Genomic DNA, 8,695 nt, shown 5'->3' on the forward strand with positions numbered 1-8,695 from the left:
ATAAATCTAACTTTTTTTGAAAATAATAATAAATACATACATAAATTTTTCTCTGTAAAATAGAAGAACTTGACTTTTAACATTTCACAAAACAACTTTCACTGGTCAGAATCAAGAAAGATTGAAAAATTTTCTCTTGTTCTATAGATCTGTACATTACTTCACTCTGAACAATGCAAAAGGCTTAAGTGCTTCAAACAAAACACTTCCTGGGGCTGCTGCAGCCCCGTAAAGCACCAAGTTTCCAGTTCCAGTGGGTTATGACAAGTAGAGTCTGATATACTGAGTACCACCGGGGAAACCACTGCAGATCACTGCAATGACCAGAGCCGCAGAATTTAAGGTTACCTAAAAAGCTGGATGCATACCTTAAGTTGAAATATGATTTTATCTGCAGACATATAGCCCGGGAATACTTTTTTTATAGAGCCACAGATAAAATCAAGCCTGCTCAGTTTTGTCTGCTCCTACAGTCAGTGTTGTGCTGAGTGCTTTGGTTGTATGTGTGGAGCAAATAATTCTGCATAACTAGAGTGTGCAACCCAGATCTGATGGACACCACATTGTTCTGATTGCACATTGCACAAATGTCTTACAAGTATCATAAATAATGCACATTGCGTAAATGTCTGACAAGTATCATTAATAAATGAGAACACATTAATTGCTTTTCCAAGTCTCCTAGAATCCATGGAATTTATTCCTGAGTGGATGTGCTTCCTCAAGCCAGAAAGAAACAAACAGCAGCTAGGACTTCCCAGTAGCCATTTGCAGCCCCCCCAAGTTGCAAACATATGTGAGATCTAATTAGGAGTCCATAAAACTTGTGCTTCATTGTGTAAATAATGTTTGGGAAACTTTGTAAAAAACCTGCAAGCACTATGCACACTTTCTGAAAATGCACCTGGCAGAAAAACATAAATTAATACTTGAAAAGTCTTAAAAACACCTGGAAAGATTAAGCATTCAGGCTTGGGACCACGACAAGTACTACCCAAAAACAGGAGCACTTAAAATTCCCCAGTCAGAAACCCCAGAAATATTAGTACACAGTTTATACCTGTACATGCATGAAGAAATTATATTTGACAGCATCGTTGTTAGCAATACACTTCACTACCTCTTTCAGCTTTGCCTCTCTTACACAAGGGGGCATGGCCTCTTGTCACTACACTTGGGAGAAGCTTTCCACAAAAACTGGGTCTTGCCTGTGGAACAGCCATATCTCTGATGTGGTGATGTGCTCTAATCCAATACTGGCACTACAGGACTTACAGTGTAGAATTCATGCTCTTCATAAAGTACTTCTCATTAAATAACATCATTTCTTATAGTAGTGCAATGAAATAAGATATAGAAATCGAATATCATCCTTCTAAAATTTATTACAGCACTGATATTGGTTTATGATTAAAATTTAACATCATTCAATGTCTTGGCATTATTCATATTATTTTCCAGTCCAGAAATCACAGAAAGATTTTATGCAGACAGAAGATTTATAGCAGACAGTGGAGAACATTTGTTTAAAATGTCTTTTAAAATATTTCAGATGTGGTTATCCAACACAAAAGGCTTTAATTTTTTCTTCATCTGTTTCTTGATTCTTTCTAGATTAAGAAACTTAATCTTAGCTTTTAGAGACAACTCCATCTTAGCACTGTTCCAGAATGCTTTCCTTCCAAATCGCTAATATTCCTTCAGACCGAAAAGTCAGAATTCTTAGCATAATGCAGTGAAAAAAAACCTCAGTACTTTTGTTCCCCTCTCTACAAAGTCAGGTATCCAGTATAATGTAAATTTACAGTTCAGGTTAGTGATAATTGTTGGTACATGTTTTTGCCATGAGAGGTGCACTTCATCTTCTTGAGGTATTTAATCATTTTGTACAAATTGACTTTTTTTCATCTCCCTGGACTTCACAGTTCTGGCTTCTTCTACCCTAAAAATTCCTTTTTTAAACATATTTTTCTGTCACTCTGTGAAGAAATTTCACAATGTGATCTCACACGTGCCAAGCACTTCCTTCACCCTGACAGCTCTGCCGTGGCTCGTCCAGCCCGAGATGGTGCTGTCCTCCCATGCTGCCAGGGCACTCTGTGGGCTCAGGCCAGCCTGCTCCCTGCCAGGACCCCCAGGTCCCTTCAGCAGAACTTCTGTCTAGCCAGACAGCCCCAGCCTGCATCACTTGCTCCAGGACATCGCGTGTCTTTTGTTCTCCTGTGTGCCCTTGTGCTGCTCATTGGAAACCTGTCAGCCTGCACGCTGTGGGGTGCTCCAGGTGATTGACAGAGATGCTCCAAGGGACAGGGTCAGCAGGTGCCCCTGTGGCATCCTTGTCATGGGCCTCCAAGCAGAGTACAGCTCGCTAACAACCCGCTGAGCATGTCCCTGCAGTCAGTCCTCCACCCACTCTGGAACAGCCTAACTCACACTGAGCCATACTGGGGAGAGTGCTGGAAGCCTTGCTATTGCCTTTAGAAAATGAGTCTGTTTAGCAATTAATGCATTTGGAAAAACACAGCATGGAGAGAACCTTTTGTTTCACAGTTAACTCCACAAAATTATCTTTTTTACTCCTATATTTGCAATACTACCCTGTGTTTAGTGGGTTTGATAAACTGTAGACCTAATTTTGGTACCTGACCAGTTCTTCACCAGAGTAACACCAGTAACTCACAAAATCTCTTAAGATCTATGTTAATCTAAGTGATATCAATGTCAAGCTCTAACTCTTTCCCAGCTAGGTGTCTTAGGGTAGCAACACTTTATCATTGCTTTTTTCCAGGCTTGTGGACAGGATTGTGCAATTTATTTGTGGCAAAATCAAAATATTCTGAAGGGATTTGGGGCTGGGTGTGTGCACACTTCATAGAATTAGAGGTTTGGAGTCAGATGCCAGAATGCTTTTGATATGACATGTGCAGATCAGAGCAGATGACAGCTCTGATTGCTGAGCAGTCCTACGGCACTTGCCATTGTTCTGCTTGCTCGGTCTCCACACTGCCAGTGTAGTCAAACCCAATTGTCTCAATTAGCCCTTCGGAGTAAGCCATGTCAGTGTCTTGCATAAATACAGTGATCCCTACAGCAATATGCAAAATGTCTCTTTTGACATCTCCCAGCCTCTGTGCGGAGTTCTGCAGCATTGTAATTAAGTCTAAGGAGACTTGCAGAGTTACTCTAATGGTTACGTATAAGTACATGTCCCTCATAGCTATTTGTTCAAGGCATTCTTCATATCATTTAACTTGCTTCAATTATGCAGATTGTATTTTGCCTACTGATGTCTTTGCATGGTAATTTAATAAAAGTAAACGTGACCTACAGATTTTCAATATTAGTAACTTAAGATCTAAAGAGATTTGACATACAACTGAGTTTCTTTCTACTAATTTTTAAATTCAACTGCTATTACAGTTACTCCCTGCACTTAAAACTTAATTAATTAATACTTTAATTATACCAGAGTAGACACAGAAGATAGTGAGGAAATAGATGAACTTTAAACTTTCTTGTAATACGTTTTGATATAACTATAACCCAAAAGTTTCAAAAATAAAAGTTTTCAAATGGTCTTTATACAGAAATAAAATCATTATTAGACTAGATTTCTTTTTAGAATGAATTCATTAATACATTATTAGATATTAAAGCATATTTCTTGCCTTAGTCACACAAACTATTTTACAGACAATAGATTTACCAAATTGCCTGTCTTTGCTCTTCATGAATTCTACTTGTACAACATAAAATTGTTAGATGCAAGAAATGTTTAGTTGAAACTTGACAGGGTAGCTCAAAGGTATGTTTCTTGTTTGGTTTTGCTCAATTGGAACAGTACATTTTCCCCCATTCATCCAGCATTCATCTGTTAGATATAAACAAGATCTGAAAATAAAAAAAGCATTGCCCAAAACAACACCCAGATTTACAAATGTAAATTCTCATCTTCAGTCCCACCTCAGTGTCAGGAATATTAAATTTCCTTTGAGCTGGATTCAGCAAACCATTGAAAACAACTTTAATAAATTATATCTACTTGTTACTTACTGTACTCATGGATTTAGGACTTCCTGAGGATGCAAAACACATAAGTCTTCTATTGGCTGAGAGAAAGCATCTGCAACACCTCATTATGCCCCAAACTGCCCAAGGTGTTTGCAGTGAAGAAGGAGTTCAGTTATACTCCTATATTTTGATGTGTAAGAGACAAAATGCATGAGCAGCATGTGATTTTTAAGAAGCTCAGGATATATCTGGAAGCAGCATGTTGCTCAGGAGGGCTTGATTAAGAGATTAATAACTACATAGACCACAACAAAATTCAGGAGCTCAACACCTAGAGAGCTTCCAGACCAGAGGAGACAAAAGATGGACTACAGACTGCTGGGAGCACTGGTGGCACTGCAGGGGGATTCCCAGAGGCAGTACAAGGACAAAGGACTTTCTCTGGGGGAACACCATGCAGACATATGTGGCACATCTGAACACTTCCTTGTGCGGAAGTGCAGCACCACAATCAGCATGACAGCTGAGAGAAAGAGAGGGAAAAACGGCTGGCCAGAGCTCTGAGGCAGATCCATCTAGACCTCCTCCACAGGATACCCTCCCAAAAAGACTGAAGGTCTTTTAAACACAAAATAATCCTGAGACTAAGATTCCAGAGGGAACAGAGGAAGAGGTGACACTTAGACTTGCTGGACATTGCCTTGGTCTCTCAGGGCCCACACTCTCCATATCACTGACGTGGTGGAGACTAAAAAAAGACACAGACACTGACATTCTACCAAAGAGAAGCCAAACACTCACTAGAAAAATTCAGTCTCAAATGCCTAGGATATGTGTATATATACTAGTAAATATAAATATACATATAAGTAACCTGAAACAGGGGAAAAAGTGAAAATGAACTGAATTAAGAAACTTAAGATGCATAAAAAAATTGAAAGACACCAGTAGTAAAATGAAATAAAAGGTAGCAGAGGAGACAAAAAAACCCCACAAGAATTGTACTACAAGAAAATTAATTGTGACTTGTTTTTTAAGTGTTCAGGTTGCTTTGTGTAGACTTCAGAGGCAAACATTTACGCTCTTGAAGTACACAGAGGCAGGTTGCCTTTTTATAGCATTGTGAAGTATTTACAGAATCATTAAGAAACATAATTTTCTAAACTTACTTGATGACTACTTGAATGTACAACTCTGGATGACAGTTATGTAACTTCCTCAGGCTTATGTATAGCCAACAGTTTTCAAAGGATGCAAATAAGAAAGCTTTTTTTCTTAATCCAATCCTATGTGCCAATCATCTAGGAAATGTTTTATACCTTAAGGAGAACAGACACTAAAATCTACCACTCTTGATGTCTTCTGCTTTGTTTTGGTTTGTTTACTGCCTTTGCTTTTGGTGCCTTACAGATGTTATTGCTCATTTTGGTATTTTTGAAGCGTTCTTTTTAATATTTGGCATGTAACTGCCCTGCAGTGAATAGATGCAAGAAGCTGTCAGTCTGATAGGCTTGCTTAGAGATTGCTCTTTCTCTCTGCTGTCATTGTGTGTGAGATGTACAGAGCCACAATAAAATGATAGAAAAAGTCTCCTTAGTGATGGGGCAAGTCCCTGTATGCAATTATTACTCTTGTTTGTTGTGCTCCTGTGAAAGTCCATTCTACCGGGTACTGTGCAAACTCAGAACAAAAGTCTATTTCTGCTACAGAGCCAATATGGTGTAAATAATGAAATTAGCTTCACATCACAGATCCTGCAAGAGCACAGGAAATAATTTAGCAGGTGTGGGAGAAAGCTGAAAAGCCTGCCTCACTATTCAGCATTAGCTGCATATCAGGCAAAGTGCATGTTTTATAATGTAAACCTCAGGCCAGAGGCTGACTGCACAGAAATCCTACTGCAGGCATCTCTGGGTGACCAACATACCTCTCCAGGCAGCAGGGCAGGCAACAATCAACGGGAAAGCTGAATTACCTGCCCTTGTGCAGCTCTAATGACTGAGACCCCCAAATACATGCACATGTCCATCTTTTTCCACTAAAACAGAGCTGGCAGCACAGACTGAATCCTTCTCATCTTATGTAGTCCACAGTACTATAGACAGTACTGCTGGAACTGACCTCAGGAGCTCATGTCAGACATACTCCTGCCAAAAGGTAGGATTACGAATTCCTGAACCAATTTCTGATGATCCGTTCTGCTGACTCAGAAAAAACAACAAGCAGCAAAATCCTGCTTTGGCATTTATTAATTTCAGTCATTAGCAAGTTTTCCTGGCTTCTAATCCTGTATCTCACCTGCTACACCTCTTTTACTATATCCCCGTAGCAGAAGAGTTGTAGAAGATAGACTTTCTCTTTGCAGCTATCACACAGAGAGATGAAAACTAATTTAATGTCTCCCTTCCATTTTCTCCTTCTCTAGCTAATGCTCTGTTCCTCAACTCTGTCCCCCCAGGTCATGTTGTTGGTACCCTTGGTAGTTCTTGCTGCTGTCACCCTCACTGGGACACTTTCTTAATGACTGGATATTGTTGACTCACATTCAGTTTGTGAGCCATTTCGCCTTCAGATCAATGCAATAACAGCTATTTGTGCTATTAATTATTTTGATTTGAGGACTGAAACTTGTTTGAGTGCTTCCTATTGCAGCACAACCCATCTCTTTCACCTATTTCGCAAGTTCTCAGTTTTTCTTCACACACTTCCTCCACTCCTCTGTTACAGGTCATACTTCATGTCACAGCCCTGTGCAGGGAATGATGAACGTTCATCACTTTTGTGATAGCACTCAAATCCACTACTACAGGTCCTTAATTCACGCTTATCAGAGAGAGTCTGGAGTCCACATAGAGCACCAGAGCGCAGTAGCAATGCCCCACCCTTGCTATCCCCGCAGGCTCTCCTAGTGATCCCTGCTCTGGAGCAGCAGCCTCAGTGAAGTTGTCTTATTGAATACAACAGGAGTGCTACAGAGAGTGATTTATAACAACTTTAACACCGTGAGAAGGGATTTAAAATACAAATTGGGGTAGAGACTTCAGTGTCTCTAAAGCAATAGTCTGTAATTCTGAAGAGGTCTGAAGGGTGAGGTCTCAACAGAAATGCATTAAAAACTTGTCTTTGGCAAGAAAGTCAGGGATAGACATGCCTGACTAGAGAACATTGCACCAGAATAGGCACAAAAGGGTCCTGCAGACTGGCCTGACTCCCTTGATATTCAATTTTTATGTGGATTTCAGTGTCTTTCTAAGTGTATCTTTTAATATGAGAAACCAGTTTAAATAACAAAAATATTAGCACATTTACTGCTGCTCTTTGTGGTGTAATAATCGCTTTGTGACCTACGAAAATTAGTCTTTTAGGAGTTCTACAGAGCTGGGTAGATGTAAAGGTCAAGTTGCATTGCTCTGAACTTGCCCCTTTTCATGCTTTATTACTGAAATATTGTGACTTTTGGTAAGAACCTAGTCCTCTATAGAACCCACAAAGCTAAGAACACTAGATCATTCCTTCAGAATTAATTAATTTCCTAGAAACCAACTAATGCATTTTAGAAATAGCTGCAGGCAAGTGTTAATAACAGACTAATCTTTCATGCCTTTGAGAAATTTTTAGACAAAATGAAGATAGGTTCAACTTCCCTTGGCATTCCAAATGTGTGTAAGATAACTAGTTTACATGTTAACTTTTGCGATGAGACATATATCAAAATGGAAACAACTTTCACTCAGAGCAAAAAGATAATACCTTATTGTTAAGCTATTTAGCACCAGTAGAAAGATAAAGTTTCAGTAACAAAGGAAATTATAATTATTGTAACTGTCTCTGTAGGTGAGATTTTCAGAGAACAGTCAAATTTTCTTCTCTATCTGAGACTGGCTTTGATCTCAGAAGTTTAGAGGATAGTCCTTTGTATGCAAACTCAGTCACTTTTGATTAGTTTATAGCAATAAAGGAGTCCTATTCTCATTAAATTAATTTATGACACGCTTCATTTCCCTGGATGGAGGAAGAGGTAATTTCTTAGAAAGCTGACAGCTTTCTAAGGGTGCATAGGGTAAAAATCAGGAGGACAACTGGTAACACTAGCTCTGATAAAAATACCATTCACTCGTCAAGAAAAAATATTCTCCCCTAACTTGCCAAGTATAGGTATGGCTTAAAATGCACAATGTCTGTGTGATGACATGCTGTGAAACCTGTTTCATACATTGAGAGTTCTTTCCACAATGCTGGGGCACTGAAACCCCCCCCACCAGTTCTTGCATCGTAACTAAAACAATAATGCCTTGGCACTTTATGAAATACCTGAAGCTTCAGCATGTCACTGAGTGACTGAGTGTGGGAGATGCTGATGAAGTTGTCAAGCAAGATGGCTGCCTTTGCTTTATGACTAATTTATATGTGTGCATATGAGACGATGCATTATGAATACCAGCACTGCACCCTAAGGTTTAGCAATCATATTTCTCATTATTCTTGTCTCTTTACCAGCCTCATCACACTGCAGAAAAAGAAACATTTGCATTCAGTCTCCTCCAGAAATATGATCTCACAAACATCAACAATGATGCAGGTGTTTAGGATGCTGACATATCATATAAAAAAAAGGTTAAAATGATTTATCCATCAGAAGCAATAAACACAACTTTTTTGATTAGTGCAAGGTTGTGGATGCAAC

The sequence above is a fragment of the Prinia subflava genome, chromosome 9 (assembly GCF_021018805.1).
Source record: "Prinia subflava isolate CZ2003 ecotype Zambia chromosome 9, Cam_Psub_1.2, whole genome shotgun sequence".
Taxonomy (NCBI): Eukaryota; Metazoa; Chordata; class Aves; order Passeriformes; family Cisticolidae; genus Prinia; species Prinia subflava.